Consider the following 21,110-nt stretch of genomic DNA (forward strand, 5'->3'; position numbering starts at 1 on the left):
AGAGACACTGTCATTCACACCAGTGGGCATTGGCTCAGTGGTAGAGACCAGGATTAGCATCAACAAATCCTTCTCCATTTGATTTAGAGTAAACAAAACCTGCAGCACCTGCTCATGTCAAAATCAGAACCCAGAGGCCCCTCATTTGTCTGGAAGTTAACATTAACCAGGGATAAGCCACCTACAAGGTATTTAGGAATGATTTCAAAATCTGATTAGCTGGGATAAAGTAGCTTTGATGGGAAATACCAGCCCATTGATCATTATATTTACAGAAGCCATTACAAAGGTACCAAGCTATTTTTCAGTACACATTTTGCTGACAATTAGTTGACCCAGTTGTTGAGGCTGAGAACATTTGAAAGAATTAGTAAGTAGATGGCAATAGTCTTGTGAAAATAATTTCTATTAAAATTTGTAATTAACATCATTGCAGTAAGATGGTGAATGAAAATTGCATTGGTATATGCACAAAAGCTGGAATAGGAAAGGTTCTAAAGATCCCATTGTATTATGCTGTTTTTGAATATATATTGTCTTTATCTAAAGTACTAAACTTGGTCACATTCACAGGCAAGTCCTGGAAGGATATGGTATATCTCAAAACACTGGGATAAAGGATTAGTAGTATTTATCTAGTGTTGATACAAAATGCTCTTTTAAGGCAGAAAGATTTTGAAATACAATGCTAACAGCTATTATCTAGAAGAATGTTGGTACTATCATTGTTTGCAAAACATTTCCATTTCTTTGCAATTTCACTAGTGGTGCAGGAGAGATAACTGTAAAATTTGTGTTTTAATTTACTCAAAGAGTAACAATACCGTTCCTGAAAAGATATTAAAGTTGGTGGAGATTAAAAATTATTATAGACATGAAAATTATGTCATGTAGCAGTCAAAGTTTTTTGATAAATATGAAGCAAGACATAAAGTAACAAACTTGAGGACATATGTACTGCCTTCTAATAATCTGGGTCTAGGTCTGAAGATTTTTAACAAATACAAAGAGTGTATTAAAAATACACATGTGTTTTACGATAAATCAACAAGCAAGTAGATCACAAATCATTCCCAGTAACATTTCACATTGTGCAGACCACGTCATTGAAGCTGCAGCACAGCATTTCATATGCAGTGTGATTGCTTTTCCTCAGGAAAAAAAAATGTTTACCTCTGTGAGTGTTTTAAAGTAAGGAAAAAAAGAGCTTTTGAAGCACTGCAGACTCTAATTCAGAAGTTTGAAAGGAGCAGTAATTTGAATTTTCAGGAAAAAATACTTAGCTTAAGATGTAATGGGCAACATATGGAATAATTTGCTGAATAATACCATCAAAGCAAATGGCATGAAAACGAGTTTGAGACAGATATTTCAGAAAGGGAAACATGGTATTGAAGTGCACAGCAGAGGATCACTTGTGATGAAAGGATAACCCTCAAGGGGACAGGCGTGCTAGACCAAGGGGTCTTTTCTTGCACAGCAGTACTTTGTTTTGGTGTTAGAAAAAAAGCATTATAAATCAAAACCCAGAGAACTAGAAGAAGCAGAAGAGACATAGTTGCTCTTGGCAATGCATTGTGAGGGTAAAACAAAATTTATTTTTGTTTTTGCTTTTTTGAGCATTTGTGGAATTAGATGATTTGAGACCAGTAGTGACATAAGTGGAACAATGAAGCAGAGCCTTCTGCTTGTTTCCATCTCATCAGTGCCCCATTATCCAAAATAAGGAGTTAGTTAGAGAAGTTGCTTGGGAAGGTTTGGCAGAGCATTAATTTTGTTTGGTCTCTTTGTGGCTCATTCCACGATATAGCAAAGAAATAAGTTTCGTGAAGAAGACTTCTTGTAAGGAATCTTCATTTTCTGTTCCCCTTATTTGAAAAGGAGATTGTCATTGTTTGATGAAGATTTCCTTTTTCCATCTGTTGAGCTTCCATGCTGTGTTTTAGAGACTTCTTGTAACTGAATATATTTGGAAATGATCTGTGCCATTTCTGAAGAAGACTCGCTTATTTGCAGAGGTAATTTGCTGCTCTCAGTTTCTTTTTCATGTGGATCCTGGACAAATGGTGAAAGAATATGACTAATGTTGAAGAGGAAGGGTCACTTCCATCTTTTTCGTGTGGTGGCCATCTCAATAATGAAAAGGGATGGGAACTTGCAGGCAAGCAGAGCTCTGAATTACCTTTCTACTAAAGTTTCCTGGATTCAGTACTTTAAATGGCACTGCTGCACAAAGAGGCCTGTGTGATTTTAAGTTGGTAGAGTGGAAGATAAACTAGGTCAGCATAATGAAGCTGCAAAAATTGTGCTGCCTTTTATCCCAGAAAAATGAGGAGAGCACAATCACAGGGTGACCACGAGCCACGACATCCGCTGTGGGCTGTTGCTAGTTGGGCTCCCAGGGCAGGAGGGACAATGATTCTGCACTTTCAGTTTGCTTCTGTGCATCTTTGATTCCTCTCGAGGAAAGGCTGGCCTGACTGATCCTTGAGCTGTCATGGGCATGATGAAGGGGACTGTTGCTCCCAGGACCTTTAGTGCTTAAATTGATTTCTTTTAGCACCAAGTTGAGAATTTGAGTCTTAGCAGACAGAAAAGGTGAGGAGACCAGATCCTTGTTTTACTCACCATATGGATTCACCATTCACTTTTGCATTGGAACAATGGTGCTTCTTCTTCTGCTTTCTTTCCTCATACTGGTTCCTGAAATTGTGTGCTGTAGGGACAGCAACTGACTGTTTCTGAAAACTGTACCCTGGGATTTAAGGACTGGAGCACTGCTTGCTCATCTAGAGCCCATTAAAACGTGGGCGTCATGAGGTGCTGTTTCCCAAACACTTTATTTTTGCATTTCTGGGCATTTGTTTTGCATCTGTGATTTTATACCCAGACTCAGTATCATGAGATCCATCTGCAGATCTTCAAGGTCAGTTTAAAATCTGACTTGGATTGTCTGCAGTCTTTGCCACTGTTACTCTCACAGCCTTTGCTACGAGCCCCGAGAACTGCAGGGTGTGTTTGGTAGTGACCTCCAAACTATTTAGGGATTGAGTGTGACTTCAGCTTTTTTGCAGCAAGATGAGTTCCTATAGTATGCTGAACTGTAATATGGCTTGAAACATGTCTTTTCTAGAACTTCCACTATATTCTGTAGCAAATTGAACTAGTCCTGAGTATTGACCCTTAGGGGTAAACCCAGGGTTAGTGTCACTTTCATCTCCACACAGGTGCAGGAGAGTCAGGAAATCAAATGAAATATTTTGATACACAGCAAGTTCTGTCATTTGGGAGGAAAATAACATATTTTTGGAGAGTGTTGTAACCTTCCACTGTTTGTTTTTCATTCTGATTTTTAATCTAAACACTACAGTTCTATAGACTGTGGTTTCAAAGGGAAAAAATAAGCAGAGAATATTAAGAAGCAATTAAGATTTCAGAGTTTAGCCAACAGCAACTTTTAAATGAGAACTAAATTATAGCCATTTCTCATTTTCAGCTAAGAGGAAAAAATTCATTCATGACTATAGCTGGAGAGTTTTCTTTTTCTTTCTTTTGAACAGATACCATAATTCACCTTGAATTATTGCCACAATCAACATCAGGATCCCAAAGACAAAGTGGGAATATTGTACTGCATTTCTTATTAAATCAAGCTGTTTATACAGTGCTAATAGGTTTACTTTCGGGGGGATTTTTGGAACAACACAGCTGCTGCCTTTCAAAGAGCAAGCAAGCTTGCACTGCTTGTTTTATAGCAGTGTGTGTATATGAGACAGCTTGGGAAAAAGATGTCTTTAATTTTCCTTAGGCAAAACCCTCTAGAATTTAGTAGACAGAGAGAGTTTTCTTAAGTTTTTGTTAAGCATCCTGTCAAATTGAACTGAATCATTGGGACAAGTCCTGTGACAGAGCCTTGTACTTCTCTGGCAGTGCCTTTCTGTGCAGGAGAAATCACCCTGAGCACCAGGAGATGTGCTCTTTGTTCTGACTCAGTCATTGATTTCTGTGGGACCTCAGGCCTAGTCACTTACGGGTTGAGAGTGTTGTTGTTGAACTCAGTGGCAAAGATCTCACTGGGAGCAAGTTCAGGTGTTCAATATTTCAGCATCTGAGTTCTGACACTGGTGGAATAGCAATGGAGTTTGGTCAGCTGTATTTATAAATCAACTTGTAATATAGCAACTAAAGCTGCAATATAAAGAACCCTCATATTTACCATGTCTAATAACCATGCCTCAGACAACTACCTTTTGGTGTTAAATTCTGGGGAGCTTGCACAGCTGCTTAGCTAAGAGAGTGTTAAAATTTAATTGGGAGAAAAAAAAACTTCTGCCTGTACCAGGTTGTAAAAAGTGCTGAAATTGTTATTTGAACCTATCTCTAGGTTCTATTTTATGAGTACACAATGTGTTGTTCATCTACTGTACTGATTAGAAAAGGAACATTGCAAATTTACAGACCATTGTAAAATTGTTTGCTTACAATGATAAAAGCTTCTTTCAGCTTACTCTAAAATGTTTGTGATTCTTCTCATTTTCTCATCCATGGAGGATCTTGAGTGGTAACACTTTCTGAGACCCCGGGTGTTAATTTTAAGAATGCCTCAGATGCAGTTGCATGAGTATTTATTTCAGCAGCAGCAGTTCAGGCAGGGCCCTCTGTTCCTGCCCTTGTTCTGCCCTCTGTGATCCCACTGCAAATGTTTGTACAACCATGTGAGGAGCTGGATTGCAAAATAATCCATGTTTTTTAAAAAAAAACTTTTAAAAAAATGAGATGGAGTTTTCATGTCCTGATTTAAACCAGATTAGCTCCCAGTCTGGTTCATGTAGTAACAGGGCAGAGCTGTACCAGCATAACTGAAGGAGCAGCACAGGGCAGGAATGAGAAGGATGGATGGGGATGCTCACCCCAGCATTGTCCTCAGTGATGCCTGAGGACCACATCCAGGCACCTGTGCTCATCTTGGCAATGGCAGTGCCCCAGAGCTTGTGTCACCACAGGCACTGAGGAGAATTGACAAGGACAAGAGACTTCCCTTCTCCCTGGAGACAGGCAACTCCCCAGGGAGACAAGGATAACTGTGGAGGTGAGTGGCATACCTGAAACTTCTTGCAGCTTCCATCTCTTTTTTTAGTGCCCAGCTGTGCCTTGCTCATACTGAACAAGACCTGCCTTTGTTTTCCTCTGGGAATGGCCACATTTAGTCTCATATGTTGAGGGATGGGGATGGAGCAGATCACTGCCTGGTCAATGGGATGCAACCTAGCCTGATCTGGAGTCCTCTGATCTGCTCTCAATCCAGGCAATGCAGGAAAAGCGCTTCAGCTCTTATTGCAGAAGATCCAGGTTGTGTGAGATTTTGTCAGTGTCAGAGAGGTAAAGGTACTGAATCTTAGGCCCTTCTGTGTTTAATACCTCAAAATGCTGCTCATTTTCATTAAAAGGGAGCAGGCCTGTGGTCAGCTCCCTCTTATCCCACTCTGGAACCTGACCTCATCTTCTCTGCTGACATCAGGCCCTCACTTTCAAGCCAGATGCTCAGGACAGCCACTGGTTGCTTGTTCTGGCTGTTGGGACCATACTTTCAGCACTCATCATTCTTCCTTTATGAGGAAAATCAATGTGAAAACTTCTCTGACAGCATCTGTGCTGTTACATCCAGGAGGACAGAGCCTGGGGCAAGAGCTCCAGGTACAGCCCAAGACCAAACTTGAGTGTGTCACTGCTGCCCTTCATGGTGCTGGCTTAGGGGTTTTATTGTCCCCTCCTGCAGGGGAGCTGAGCCCAGTGGTCCCAAGGCGTGGGCCCGGGGCTGGGGCTGGGACAGGGGCCAGGATGGTGGGAGACGGAGCGGGCCCAGTGGTCCCAAGGATGGTGGGACATGGGCTGGGGAGCTGAGCCCAGTGGTCCCAAGGATGGTGGGACACGGGGCTGGGGAGCTGAGCCCAGTGGTCCCAAGGATGGTGGGACATGGGCTGGGGAGCTGAGCCCAGTGGTCTCAAGGATGGTGGGACATGGGCTGGCTCCATGTGGGAAGGGCTGAGGCAGAGGAGCCCAGGACCTGCACCTGCAACCATTCCTCCCCAACTTCTTGTTCCATGACCATTTCCCAAAAGGCTACTTTAGGGCCTTTCAGAAATCAGGGGAGTTGTCAGTTGTTATGGTAACAGATCCCCTGCTGCTGAATTGGCCCCAGGTGCCCATTTGGGCTTTTGAACAGACTAACTCAGGCTCATTAGACAAAAAAGAGAGACAGATTTGCAGATGGAAAGTTGCTTTTTAAGCATGCTGGATGATCTTTTAAGAGCTTGACTGTGGAAAGGGGCATGTTCTCTCATTATCTGCCTGTTACTTTTAGTCTCTTTTAATTAACACTAAGTTTAATTTTTTGCCACCAAACAGAATTCTGCAAGATCCCATTTCCTTTCTGGTGAGGCCAACAGTGGCCTGCCGCTTTACAAACCAACCTATTTTCTCTTGAGAAATGAAACAGGTTTTTGCTAAGCTTAAATGGAGATCAGTGGTGATTTCCAGAACTATCAGGATATTGACAAAGCTCAGAAAATAGTATTTTTAATTCTAATTATAGAGCATCAGGACCAAAATCAATAAGCACATTCCAACCCAGAAATGTCCCATTTCAAGGAAATAGGACTGTCTAAGATTTTGCTTCAGACCTGAGCCATCCTGCTGGTGTTAACAGAGGGATTCCTGAATAACTTTTGCCAGCTACAACAGACTTTGCCATTGTAAATTTAAGTCCACATGACTGAGGGACCTGTATCATCTTAAATAGGTTCTCAGGAGTATGTAATTGCAGTATCAAATTTCTTCTTGCCAGATATTTGAAGCCAGCTTCTTCCTGTGTCCCATATGGCCAGCCTTCATCTGAATTTCATGAATCAGTGTTCTCCTCTCAGCTGTCCTGTAAATAAAAAGCAAATACAGTTTTATAGCAGCCTGATGTATCTCCAGGTGTAAATAAGAGAGGACTCTGGGTTTTTTTACGTGATTCACCTTTTCTGCAAGGAAGATTGTTTGGGGCAGGCAGAGCTGTTAGCAGACAGTGGAGGCAAGTGCTTGAGTCCATGGAGGGGGTCTGCAAGGAATCCATCATCTTCTGCACCCATCATGCTGCAGATGTGAGGGGCCTTTGGCTTAAATTACAGCAAGAGGGAAATTTCAGTTGGACATTAGAAACAGGAAATGATAGGAAGGACAATGAAGTGGTGTTCTATAGAATTTCCATCATTTCTAGGTTTCAGACAAGGCTATGCAGCTCCAGTGAGGATGCACCACAGGAGTCTGGTCCCTCACAGGAGCTTGCAGGCCTGTTCTCCACGGTTCTGCAGTGCCAGCTTTAAAGCACACGTGGAAGTGAGAAAAGAGGAGGGATAGTACATGTGATATATTGCCCTGTAAATCACAGGGTAGAAGCCTGCCTGTCACTCTTAAACTGAAGCTTATGGGTCAGTTGTGTGAACATCTTCCTGCAGGCACTTCTATGGACGTGGCCACTGAACTCAGTGGGACCCTAGATGTGCATCCCCTTTATTTTGAAAGATAATGTCAAGCATGCAATCATGAGTCACAGAACAGGACAATATGTGCTTTGGGTGTGGAAGACTAAAATTCAAAATATCATGTTGGTGACCTTGAAAACTCTCAAACACAAAAAGTATAATTTTTATTTTTAATTTGCTGTATGATGTGTCCCATAAGAGCTGAGACATTCATGCTGTAGTTTGCCCATAGGCCATCCTAAGGGGGTGAAGCTTATGCAAAAGTCTTGGCAGCAAGTTGGAGAACTGCTGTTGACACCTTTCCTCAGTGCGTTGTTTAGAGGTGTAGCAGAATTTCCTCAACATTTCCAAAAATACCTTCTTCTGCACAGAGAGCAAAGGAGAACGGTCAAGGGCAGCTGAGGTCAGGCAAGGAGGGATCTGCACAGCTGCAATCGATCTTACTGCTTTGTCTCTGTGGAACTAATTAAATGGATTAATTGCAGAGATATTTTTTTCTCTGGAAATGCTTTCCCCAGTGCTGTTGTAATAGTGAGGTCTGGGGAAAAAAGAGCAAGATTTTATCTGCGCAGTTACTGGTTTAATAGTTTTAACAAATATTTTTTAAATATCAAAAATTCTTTTAAATATCAAAATAGTCTTATTAATCTCCATTAAGAACAGGTTTTTAAGTGCTCAGAAATAATACGCCATGAGGAGTGTGGGTTTTCTCATAACTGCAGTGGTAGTGGATGCCAGGTACCACTGGCATCTCCTACTCATTTGCTGGGTCTGTTGTAAGTTACTGTAGAGGAAACTCTTATACAGCTTTAAAATTTTTGAACTCTGACTTTTAAAGCTGTGAGATATTTTAAAAGAGAAACAAATTTCACAATTTTTGTGAAATTACATCACTTTATAAAAGAAGGCTCTATTAAGAAATTGATGCACTCTTTTTCTATTCCCCTTCCCAGCTCTAAGAAACAATTTGCATCCTCATTGTCAGTTAGTCTGCTGCTAGTTAATTTCTTTTCTATAATATTCTTAGTTTGCAAGAGTATGTGTTAAAGTGCATGCAGGTATCTCTGGAGTAGATTCACTCTCATAAACTGGCAGGTTCAGAGCTAGAGTAATGTCTCAGACAAACTGTGAATGAAATATCCTATAATACAGCTAGATGCACCCTGAGGGAACAGTATACCTCTGCTGTGAAACTGTGAATTAACCACAGCAACCAGATAAATTATATTTTTTCTCTCTCCTTGTAACCATAAAATATAGCTATTGAAAGGCCCTCTCCTGTCCTCAGTCCCATGGCAGCATTTGGACTAACATTAGCACCAGCTATTTCACAGCAGGACATAGTCTGAGTGTAAAATTATAGGGTAAGAATATTAAATCAATTTGGCAACCATAGCTGCTTGGATAAATACTGGGAACCAGCAAACTAGTAAAACAATAACAAGCAGGGGTGAACTTCATTTTACTGTTCTTAAAACCTGTGCAATTTGGGGAAAAACAAGACTTTGGAATGCGCAACACGTTGTGCTGCTGTTACAAATGTTGCAAGTACAGGAATTCATTCAGTTTATTGTAGAATGCTGAGTTGGTTGGTTTAAAAGAAAACAGTTCCTCTATTGCTATAAACAGCATGTGTTTTACTCTATTGACTTACAGGTTAAAATCCATTTGAGTTCCAAGTTTTAAGCTGAAACAGGCGTAGGCGGCATGCCTGGGTCTTGATTGGTGGGTTGTTTCATATTTTGGAAACCCTGTCTTTTCCAAGAAAGAGCAAAACCTTTTTGAATTGTCCTACAAATATAAAGTAGCAGAAATGAGCCAAATTTGAATTGTAAAAATATTGTGAATGTTAAAAAAAAGTAAAATAAAGACAGTCCTTATTAATTACAAATGTTCTGTTCCCTGAAAGTTCAAAATTGTTTTATGTTTCTGATCAAATTATCAGTTAAATGGATGGATTTCTGTGCAGTGATTCACTCTCCACAGGCATTTTTTAACCACCATCAGAAGGTTTCCAGTCAGTGCTGGTAAAATTCCTTGCATTTTGTAGGAACCACATCATCATTAAAAATCATCATCATTTACTCTCTCCAGAGTCTTAAAAGTTTCCTAACTTTCAGTGCTCATCTGTAACAGTGACTGGTATTGCAGACTTAAGTGAAAGCTGGGAAGAGCCAGTGCTCATGCCTGCCTTATTATTTCAGTTTATTTTGTTGGGTTTTGTTTTGCTTTTTAATAAAAGCTTGGGACATAAACGTACCAAAATGGTAAGTTTCTGCCCATTTATACAGCTCCTTATTTTTGAAGCATTCAAGTGTGCTGTTTCAATCAGGGAGTAAATGGGTTTGCTTTGCAGGCTCAGAAGAGCAAATTGCAAATGCTGGTTTAGTCAGTTAAGGCTGAATCTGGGCTTTATCCACAGAACCAACATTTATACAACAGCAAAAAAATATTCTCCTGGCCTAGATATCATTGCAGGCTTCATACGCATATGAATGAATGAATATAATATTTCCTCACTTTAAGAAACAAGCCTTTTAACTTAAAAGTGCTTTTCCTGCGACCTGCTTATTTTCCAGCAGGCTTTTCTCTAAGTCTTGTGTGACAGAAGTCATGTTTTCTGCTAACACCTTGTCTCCCTACAACTGTACAATTGTCCTGTGTCCTTGTACTGTTTTTGGGGACGTGGAGGGGAAGGGAGAGAATGATGAACAGCTTTTCAAGCACCAAGGACATTTCCTAGGTTTACATTTGCCACAGTTATTCTGCGCATGTTTATGGTATGGAGTGGTTTCTAACCTTTATATTTATTAGCAGTAATTCCTTATTAGAAAAAAAAAGAATAATATTTAATAATTAAAGCACACCATTTGCATGCACAAATCACCATAGTTTGACTTGGGTTCTATTTAATACTGAATCTATCTAGGCAAAGCAATTGTATCTCTGTGGAGATCAATCCTAAAGAATAAAAGAGATGAAAGGATTTTTTAAATAATTTGAGCAAAGAAAAGATTGTCTTCTTTTTCCTGAGACTATGGAAATAAAGTTTCTGCTTTCTAAAGGAAAATATAGTAATTAGGAAATTTGCAAATGGAAATTAGCCTCTGTTGGTCTTTGTCTTTATTTATATCATTAAATGCAGTCTTTAATTAGCATATATATTATTCATGTTTCAATATAATCTATTTTATAAGTCCAGGTTCAAATATAAAAATCAAAATGGGCTTGATGCACCCTATTGTTCACATGCAAAGCAGTTAACATAGATGTAAAGATATGAGATGAATTGAAACATCCATATTTCATAAGGATGCAGTCTACGTTTTCTGAAATTATGGCTTGAACTCTTATTTTTAACTTTTTCTCATTTGCATACATATTGCTCCCTGTTTAAATGATGTGTTAATTCTATTCATTAGACTTCACTGGATGCTTCTGACTCTCCTGATAATCAAGCACAGGTCCCTGGAAAGCAAATTATGGACTTTCATGTTGCAAAACCCATTGTAAACGTGACATTTATCACTGCAAAGCCAACTCCTGTGGAGCACTTGGCTGCAGTCAGGAGGGCAGAAGCCTTTTTCTTCTGCTTATGGCAATGATTGTCATCTGTGGATAAGGAGCTGGCACCAGGTCCCCAATGGCTCTTCAGAAATGGTCGGGCACTTCACAACTGCTCCAGTCTCAATGGTAAAAATGCCAGTTCAGTTCTTTGAGGGAAGAATTTGACTCAGGTCCTCACACAAACAGCTTCAAGAAAATGGATGGTGAGGAATTTTCTGCTCCATATAATGGGATGGTAGAGACCAGGATGGGGGGACCTGACCTAGATGGGCTCTGTACTGTCTGAAGTGTATTTGGCTGTCAGAGCCAGAGCCTGTGGCTGGGGCTTTGCTGTGCTTCCAAAATATGGTTTTACTTCAAAATCTGGAAGAAGAAAGCCCTGAAAGCAAAGCACAAAGGTGACAGCAGTACAACAGGAGTCCTTTCTCCTTTCTCTGGTTTATTGAGCCATACCCTGTTGTGAACATGGGAAGAATCTGTGGGAAGAAACGGGCCAGTGAAATAGTGTTGGAGTTAGGTGCCTGTGTTACATATTGATTTCCAAGGCCCTGTCAATTCATCTCTTTAATTCTAGGTGTAAAAGCATTGTTATCCCAGTGGCAAACCCAAGGTGATCATTTTGGAAGGTTTTATGCTGATGGGGTGAGCCCTCAGTGGTGCCACGTAGGGAGTTGCCATGTGTGATCTGATTAATAAAAGAAGTTGATGTGAAGAAGAAATATTTATATTGACGTCTCTGTGAGGAAATCCTTGACATCTTTAAAAGCCCATAAGTATAGTTTCCCTCTGTTTTTTTACAGAGCCTGGACCTTTTCAAAGGCAGTGCTGATGTGCTGCAGGGAATTAGTCGAGGTCTTTGTGATAGCAGAAGGTGAGAGTTCAGTGTGTGGTTTTGTTAGCCACAGAGCTGCAGAGAACCAGTCCCCTGTTCTATAGCTTAAAGGTTCAGGTGGAGACTACTAGAAAGAGACCTGTTGTCCCTGCAGCTTGGTTTTATTCAAAGTGCAGAGAATAAGAGAGCAGAAGAGATCACTGCATTTGATGCACATTCTCAGCTGCTGCTTCATCTCCCTGTGTCTGGCTGTGTAATCTCACTCTCAGGATCTTTCTGCATGAGGAAACAGCAGGGCATGGCTGAGCACAGGAGAAATGATCCCATTTCACCAAGCTGCAGCTGGGCCCATGGGGCAATGAAAAATCTGTGTGTTAGTGAGTTGCAGTGCTGTCTGTAGGGTCTGAGCTTGCACTTGGATCCTCTCTTTCCTTACCAATGCTTCCTTGTGCCAAAACTGTGCAAGAGAATCTCTGAGCTTTACACCAGCATTCATGAAACACTTAAACCCATCTGCAGCCTTCTTCTCTTTCATTCTCTGGGCAGTGAGTGTTGAGTCCAGTGGAGCTTCTGCACTGTAAAGGTGGGACAGGCTGTGCTAATTTCCTGTGTGATGACCACAGAAGAGGATTCTGAAGAAAAGGGTCTTTAACCTTAGCCCATGGTTTAAGGTTGTCCACAGTTCTCAATGTTGTGATTTGGGTTTTGTTTGTGTTTTATAAATGTGGAAAGTAGGCCGCTCACCTCTTTGGGGAAATGAGGCAGGGGATAAGCATTCCCCTTCCATCCTTTTTCCAGAGTTTTTTCCCTTGGTGTGCCAAGTACAGCAACTTCCCATCCCAGAGAGAGATGTACTGGCAACCTCACTCTATTGTTCTGGTGACTGGATTAACATTGATGTTGTCCTTGCTCTCCAGCAATCTTGTTGTATTTACTGAGCCTTCTGCAGAGAAGGAGTTAAATACATATGGGTTGAATGCTTTCTGTTGCAACTCATGTTCTGTCTTGACCTTCTTGGCTTCACATATTTTCCCCTTTTAAAGTTACTAGCTGTGTCTGAGATCTTAACATCAGTGGGTCATTTTGTGAAATTAATATTAATGAGATGGCTGCTGATTGCATTGTGTGGGTAGAAACAAATGTTTTTATAATAAATGGAATTTAATATTAATTGAGTGGTTTGGAGTTAAAGCAGGATATAAAGTGATAAGCTCATGGCACAGCAAAATGCCCTTTGCAGGAATCCAATTAGAAGCGGGAGCAGCAAATTCTATGCAAACTTGCTATGATCACACAGAGGCAATACAAGAATGGAGCATAATTTGGAACCTGGGACCTGTCCCCTTGAATGTCTCATAATATCCATGAATCAACATTTAGTTACTATGTGGTGCCAAGTCTACATTATTCAGCTTTTTCCTGACAATGCTGCATCCCATTGCTCCAGACCTCCCTCTCCAGAGGGAGACAGTGTGTTTTGCAATAAAGGACACATCAATTAATGCACAGTCCTGCTACATATCTGCAGGAGAAAAATGACTCATTTGTTAGCCTGCTGAAAGTACTTTGCACTGAAAATCTTCTGCTGATGTAACAAGCTTTTGCCTGATCACTTGAAGCTGTTACCTTTGCCATTTCCTCAATGAGGATGATCAAGAGTTGTCCCCTTTCCAAACTGCAGTGTTTATTTGTGATTTGGAAAAATAGAAGGTTTGCTGAGATGTGCTGTAGATAAATGGCTAAGTTCTGCCTCAAGAAACCAAGTGCAATTATCAGATAGATCTTGTGTTATAAAGAGTGATGTAAAGTATTCATTGAGTTTGAATTGTTCAAAAATATATTCTCTAAATATTATGTATTGTTTTCATCTGGCAGATGGAGTTGCAGAAGCTGCTATAGCAAGAGTTTGTTTGTGGCATTTCAGACAACCTGGGTATTGTGTGAAATTGGCTTAGCAAGCCTCTAAAAGGAGGGTGCAGAATGTAAAGTGAGGGTGTAGGAGTGATAGCCAGGGCAGTGCTTCCAGGCTGATAGAGAAGCATGTGGGGAAAAAAAAACACAACAAGGAGCAAGTCAATTTATCCATTCTGTCAAAATGGCTGTGATCAGCCAGGAGGCAAATGAATAAACGGATCAACAAGTATTTCACACTTGTGTGTTCTCGACAGGAAATCACAGATCTGAAACCAAATGTCTGGGACAAAACTACCAGAAATAGTGGCAAAATACTCTGCTGTTTAGTCTGCATTTTCAACGTTTTTAGCTCACAAAAGTCCTTGAATTAAAGCACTAGAATAAAGCAGGAACTTGTTACTACATTTCCCAGATATGAGCAGAGATGAAAATATTTGGGGTGGGTCTAACAGCTGGAGCTCATTCCCCACTGGAATCTCCCTTTGCTGCACACCTGGATGTGTCTGGCTGGCCATGGTGATGGCTCCTGTCTTTTCTTCCCCCAAGCTCACAGTCTGATAGCAGCCAAAGCACCACCAAAGATCACATCAGAGCACAGAAATGAAATGCATGAATACAGCAGGAGGAAAATGATGTGGATTGCTAGAGGTGCCAGAGCTGAACAGCTCACCTGGGAGCAGACATCTACAATGTTCCTCCAGGACACTGTGTCTGCCAGAGCAGCCACAGCCCTTCATGAGCTTCAAGAAAGGGAAATGCAGAGCCAAGAGCTTGTGTTTAATTACATATCTGCTTCTGAGCAAGTGCCTTGTGCATCCAGGCACATTTCTTCATACCTCAAGAAACACATTTTTCCTAAGATGTGAACTGCAGTTCTTGTGGGGCTTTTGTCTCCTTTTCCCCAGTCCCACATTTATCAACACTGAAAGGTTATCAAGTTTAATGTTTAGAAGTAGTGCAAATAAAGAGAACAGTCCATAAATAGAAAATATATTAAACTGTATCTGGTGTTAAGGGCTCTAATAATTAGAGGTTCACACAGGTTGAGTGAATTTCTCCTGTTTTGCTTATCTGCAGTGAACTTTTGTCCTGAATCAAAATGTTCTGCTCCTGTGGTTAGTAGCTCTTTCTACACAGTGATCAAGACAACGGGAGAGCAATGTTTTATTTGCCTGAGTGTGTGCTTAGTGCAAAAGAGTTTGTCATGAGGATAAAACTCATTTCTAGTTTTCTGTTTCTAATTTTCAAAATAATTGCAACTTTTTTTTTTTAATGGAAAATCTCTTCTATGTCTGTTATTTTATGATTTTTTTAATTCTTGGCTCTTCTGTGTAATTAGAAGCCTGTTAATAGACATTGTAGTAACTTTTCTGACACACTTCGTACTTTGAATCCTTTTTGGCATTATCTTGGTGTTTGTTTATGTTGTTGTTGATGATGCTATTTATTTTGTAGAAATGTTCTCACAGAAAATACAGTGATTTAAGACAGATGCTACTGGGAGATTCCTGCTGATGTGGGGACTTTTCATTGTGATATGTTAACTGATGTGGGTCTGTGGTGGCTGGTGAAGGGAGCCCAGTGGGGTTGTTCACACCATGCTGGCTGCCTGATTTAACCAGAAACCCCTCAGCAGATGCTACTGTGCAGCGCAGCTCTGTTAGTGCAGAGCAGCCCAGCACACAAGGAGTGCTGGAGCAGTGGAAGCTCTCAGCACCTGCATGGCTCCCTGGTGTCAGGGAGAGGTCCCTGGGTCTCACTGGGGTGTCTCTCTAGAGTGAGGTTGGGATGAATTCCTCATACTGCAGCACAATACACAGCATGCTAACTCTCAGTGGTCTGGTTCAGTGGTTGGCAGTGTACTGCCCCATATTTGTGTTTCCTTGTCACATTTGTTAACCTTTGAATGCAAGAAACTCTTTAAAGCGATTCCTCAGATGCACACTCCAAGCTTCCCCAGAGCTCTCCACTCAGGCCCTGATTAGCATCAGTGACTGCAAGAAGCAAATCTCCAAATGGGTTGATTGATAGTGAGATTAATGATCCTCAAGATTTCTGTCCAGGTTTATTATTGGGAGGCTTACAAATCTTTGCTTTCAGCGAGATGGGTGGGGAGGAAGAAGCATCTGGCTGCCAGCCAGTCTGTCTGTATTAGTGTGATGAGGTGATGGACGTAGCCCTGTTAGAGCACCAGCACTAGGCAGTGTATTTTCAGTGTTCCTATTATCTACCAGGTACTAAATGATTTGCTCTGCTCTTGGTGCCAGCTGCTCTTTTCTTTTCCTTTGTGCTGTGCTTCCAAAGGTGTAATGCCATTCCTAATTGTGTTTTAAACAGAGTTAACAGAGAGACCATGAAATTTTTAAAGTAGCTATTTCTTGTTGAAGTGACCAGTGAAAAAAGCCCACTCTCCAAATACTCAGTGATCGAGAGAGAAAGGAAATAATCACTCTTTTAATATTTACCTTGGCCCCAGTTAAGCTAAACATGAATTATGTCCAGCAGTGTTGGGAATTCTTCCTAGTTCTCCCATGCAGTTTTAGTCCAGGTGCACATGGACACATGTGTTGAGAAAGATGAAGCTTCCCACTGAGTATTTCATTACATTTAACAAACTGGCATTTCTGCCTGAAGATGGGCAGGGACATCAAAACTGAGGAACAAGCTGTGCATAAATTTTTACAAGACTTTTGTGTTAGATTCCAGCCTGAGCCTTGGGATACCTAACATATCTGTCAGTTGAATGTCCCGATGTCCCATTTGGAGGAAGAAAAGAATATTTTTTGTAAAGGCAATAGCAGAGCTCTTCTGTTTTGAGAGTAATTAGGTGGGAGTAATTAGGGACATTTCTGTGAATATTCCAAGAGAGACTGCTGTCTCTCTATTTCTGTTTCCTAGGTTGGATCATCTCTGTTTTGGTTCTCTTATAACACTGTGTCCAATCCAGAGGAATTACACTTTGCATTTAAAATTACTTGCATTTTAATGTCCCAGCATGTGACCCTGCTTTTATTCATTCTTTTCCTAAGATTCATCATCCCAAAAGGAATCCATGTCCTGAAATGATAATATCAAGTATACCAAATTTTGAGATCTTGGAGATGCTACTAAAAGCGCCTCTCTAGTAAGAGGCAATCTTCATTGATTGCTGTGGCTCTTGTGATTATGGAACAGCTCTTCGCTTGCTTAAATACAGCTTGCTTTTGTGAGAAAGTTTTAAGGCTCCTTTTTAATATTACATGATGTTTTGGGCATTGGAAGCACACATTTTATAGGAAGTGCCTGAGGTATTATTTGATTGGAAAAGGCATGTCTTTGTTTCCCTCTGTAATTTTCTAGCCTTTGTTATGAATGTTGCATTACATAAATACTTGGCTCAGGGAGAAGAAAATTAATATGGTCAGGCTTTCCTTTGGTTTTTAAAGCTGTGCCTAATGTTAAACCATTTTAAGATACCACCCAGAGGTATGTCTACCCGATTTTTGCCTGAAGACATGAAAGTTCTCAGTGGTAATACAGATAACCAAGGAGCTTGTTCTCTTGCAGTAGAAAATACTGATGAGTAAACCCATTCAGTCATCTGTAAAATTGCTGAGTGCATCCAAGGCAGATGTTGTGGGTATTGATTAAAGCGGGAGCGGAAGGTTTGGTGCCTCTGGCCCTGTCAGAGGTCACCAGGAGAGTAATTAGCTACCAAGTGTCACAGGGCCAAGTGTCATCACAAATAAGGTTTCACCATTGCCTTTGCTGTTCTCCAGGGACACCAGGGTGATGGGACAAGGAAGCGTGGAAAACGTTTGTGCTGAGTTAAACTAAGACTTAACCACATGATTTGCAATTAAAGAGCTTTCTGAGTGCATTTCTGCACTGGCCACCTGGGTGCTCTCTGGTTGTGCAGCTGATGAAGGGGGAGGACATGCAGGCAGCCCATCTGGGGGTGTTGTCATTTCTTAACTGTTTAATTATTTGAATGCCCTTCTGAAAATAATGATGTCTCACATAATACCTGAATTCAGTACTGTATGTTATATAAATGAGTGTCTGGGCCCTGGTGCAGGGTAGGATCTCAGAGGATTGGGAGAAGAGGATTTTTAATTTTGTGGAGAGCTGTGTAGTCAGCTGGCAAATTCAGGCCATAAATATTAAATTAGCTGTCATTTTGTGTCAGAAATCCCTAGTCTTGTTTGCAGATCAATTTTTCAACTGGACAATTTTACTAGTGGTGCATTCTTCAGCACAAATGCTGCCTCAAAGTTTTGTCCACCTTCTTTTTTTTCTCTTTCCATCTGCTTTTTCCTAGCCTTTTTCCTGTGTTTATTTCCCTACAATACTACAAAATATTGTGGTTGGACAGGTGCTTAGCATTTGGAGACTTTTGTGGATCTGTGTGGGTCAACTCCCTAATGTGAAAAAGCACTTCTCCTTGCCCAGAGGAAGTCCCCTGAAAGAGAGAGTCTACTTTGCACTCTTCTGTCTAGGATAACATGGCAAGGGCATGTATGCCATGCATTTCTGAAACTACCCATTACCATCCAGACCTCTGCAGGAACCATATCTGAGTGATGCTTAACACTGCTCAAGAATATTTCAGGCAGAAACTGCTTTGTGGGGAGAAGGCAAATGGTCTTCAGGAGGGATCTGCTGGAAAATCAGCATTATTGTAGGGAAATTTTCCTCCTTTATCAGCTTTCCTTTATTCTCCTGGTTTTTATGCATCCTCCAGCAGCTCCAGTTTGGTCAGCATTCAGTGCCTTACTGCTCCAGCATGGCACAGGTTCTTTTGTAACTTGGCTTTTGAATTCTGGTCATTAAGTATTAAGACCTGTGAAGGAAAATAACTGTAGAAAATTAGGGCAGTATAAGCTGTTTTCTGGCCAAAAATAATAAATGCAGATGTCTCTCTGATACAATGAATGTAATATCACTGCTCCATGCTGGTCACTTATTCATATTCATAAGATCAGCTTTTTTCGTGTGGTTTTCTCTCCTCTTTTTCTTCTTAACGCTTGAGTCAGTTTTATTGCTCATAAAAACCAGTGACTGATGACCCCAGCTAGAGCAGTGCAGACTGCAGACAGCTGTTGTCCAGGCTCCCATCCACTGCTCTGCTGGTGACATGGTCATGATTTGCAGCACTTCTGTTGTTCTGAAGTCTGTGCTCTTTTCTGAGGAGTCATTGCCAATTCTGACAGTGACAAATGCTTGCCAAGGAATAGTGAAGCTAGTTTAAAGTGCAAAGCCATGTGTTACTAGTACACTTGACTGCATACATCCTCTGGTTTTGGTGCCAGCAGAAACCAATCTTAATTGTGTCTCCTGAAAAACATGCAAAACAGTTCAATGGGAATCTGAAGCAGCTTTTCTTCTATTGAAAGTGGGAATGAATGTGCAGAGGTAGTGAAAGGGGGTCGTTTCCTGTCTTTACATCCTTGTTTAGGAGTTAGCTGCAGACACCCCGTGATGGAGGGGCATGGGGAATGAATGCCTGTATCCAGGTTGCATTTGGTAAAGACTAAGCCATGTCCTGTGCAGCCTGGTTTAGAGGTCCCTTACAGATCCTAGTCTGACTCCTATTCCATCTTTCCTGTTCTTCCCACCAGCTAGAAACTCTGTGTAAAGGTAGGATGGCTGCAGGGACTATTGGCCTCTGTTAACAAATACAGATTCTGCAGAGGTTCTGTCTAAGAGGCTGTTTCTGGATGAAGGGTGCCTGAAGGACAAGATTTGCCCTGCTCTGACAGTAGTGAATAGGCCTGCAGGACCCTTTCAAGCATCTGCCCCCAAACTGGTGATGCTTTAGCAGGTAATGACCCAGGAAGAGAGCCTAGAGCTCCTAGATGCTGGTACAAAAATAAAGTAATATAAATCTGGCTGGCCTTGGAGAGGGAATGCACACTGCTCCAGCCAACATCAACACCTGGGAGAAGGACAAATGAACAAGGAGCAATGAATGTGCTGGTAGCTTCAGTGTGAGGCAGGGCATGGTTCTTGGGTGTCCCCAGAATGTCCCCAGAATTCCCCTTTGGCTTTTTCCTGTCTTCAGCCACTGCCCTGGTGGCTCCAGCCAGCCACTCCATAGACAATTTCTTGTTCCTCACCACAATCCTGGCTCCTCCTCTCCCTGCCCTGGCTGCTCCAGAGTTCACAGATCCTGCCTGTCATCACAGATCAGAGGATGCTGCCTGTGCTAGCCCCAGTATGGAGGAGTAAAGGCCAGGCAGTGCCCTTGGAGCAATTCCCAGCACTCCCATTGTCTGTGGCTGAGCTGTGTCTACATTAACTCTGAGGCACCACCTTCTACACAAAAATGAAATGCATCCATACTTTCAGGCCATTATGTGACCTAGTTCTCCCTCTTGTTTTTAGAGGAATATAAAGGAGAAGCTGCTTGAGCTTTAGTAACTAATAATCAAGGAAACCTGTTTGGAGTGTCAAAATCTCACAAGGCATTTCTTCTTATAGAGAAGTGAATCTGGTATTTTGTTCAGCAGAGATGCAACAAGCTTTTAACCCAGCTAATCAGGGCCATCGTTTGGCATATTTTTATGCTTTCATCTTAGTAATAAGGTGCTGCTTCTCTGGACTTTGCATCCTGTTAGTTTGCTTTAGTAACTCACAGCCAGTATCTCTGCAAAAAGATTCTGGGCAGGGGGATGTTCTTCCTCACATTGTCTTTGCATTCCAGACCTGCTGCTTCTCTGGGGAGATGCTAATCTTGCAGTGTTTTACTTCTGCATTTGGGTCCATATGTGACAACTGTGTGTCTGATCACCACAATCTCACACAGTTATTGTACCCCAGGGAAAGAGAGCCACAAAAACATATGGGGCTAGAGAAATTGGTGTGCTTCACTGCTCACGGGCATGTTTCAGAGACAACAGACTCTTTGGTATTTCACAGAAAAGATATGGCTCCCCAAAACCTTTTAGAAGTGAATCAAGGTTGTGATTTGTTTTTCTCAACCAGTGCTGCAGAAATGCAATAATTATTCTAAAGTTAGTGTTTCAGTTATTAAGATTTTAATAATCATTTATGCCATGACAAATCCCAGTTGTGCATTCACTATGGACTGCTTCTATTAGGAAAAAAGGCCCATTATTATTTTCTGCTGATAGTGCTGATTTCCTGAGCAAATGGGCGCAGATATGCAAACAGCTGCCCGTGTATACACACTGGGGTTAAAAGTTACAGACTGTTGTTCTTATGTGAAAGTAGGTGTAGATTTGCACTTTGTCTAGCCCTGCATCCACTCCCCTCTCTCCTCTCTCCAG

General features: G+C 41.3%; 1 protein-coding gene across 1 annotated transcript in view; it reads left to right on the forward strand.

Annotated features, from left to right (window-relative positions):
- PTPRG (protein tyrosine phosphatase receptor type G) overlaps positions 1–21,110 on the forward strand; it is a 392,464-nt gene that overhangs the window by 325,341 nt on the left and 46,013 nt on the right. The window lies entirely within an intron of this gene.

This window comes from Camarhynchus parvulus, chromosome 12 (assembly GCF_901933205.1).
Source record: "Camarhynchus parvulus chromosome 12, STF_HiC, whole genome shotgun sequence".
NCBI classification, from domain to species: domain Eukaryota; kingdom Metazoa; phylum Chordata; class Aves; order Passeriformes; family Thraupidae; genus Camarhynchus; species Camarhynchus parvulus.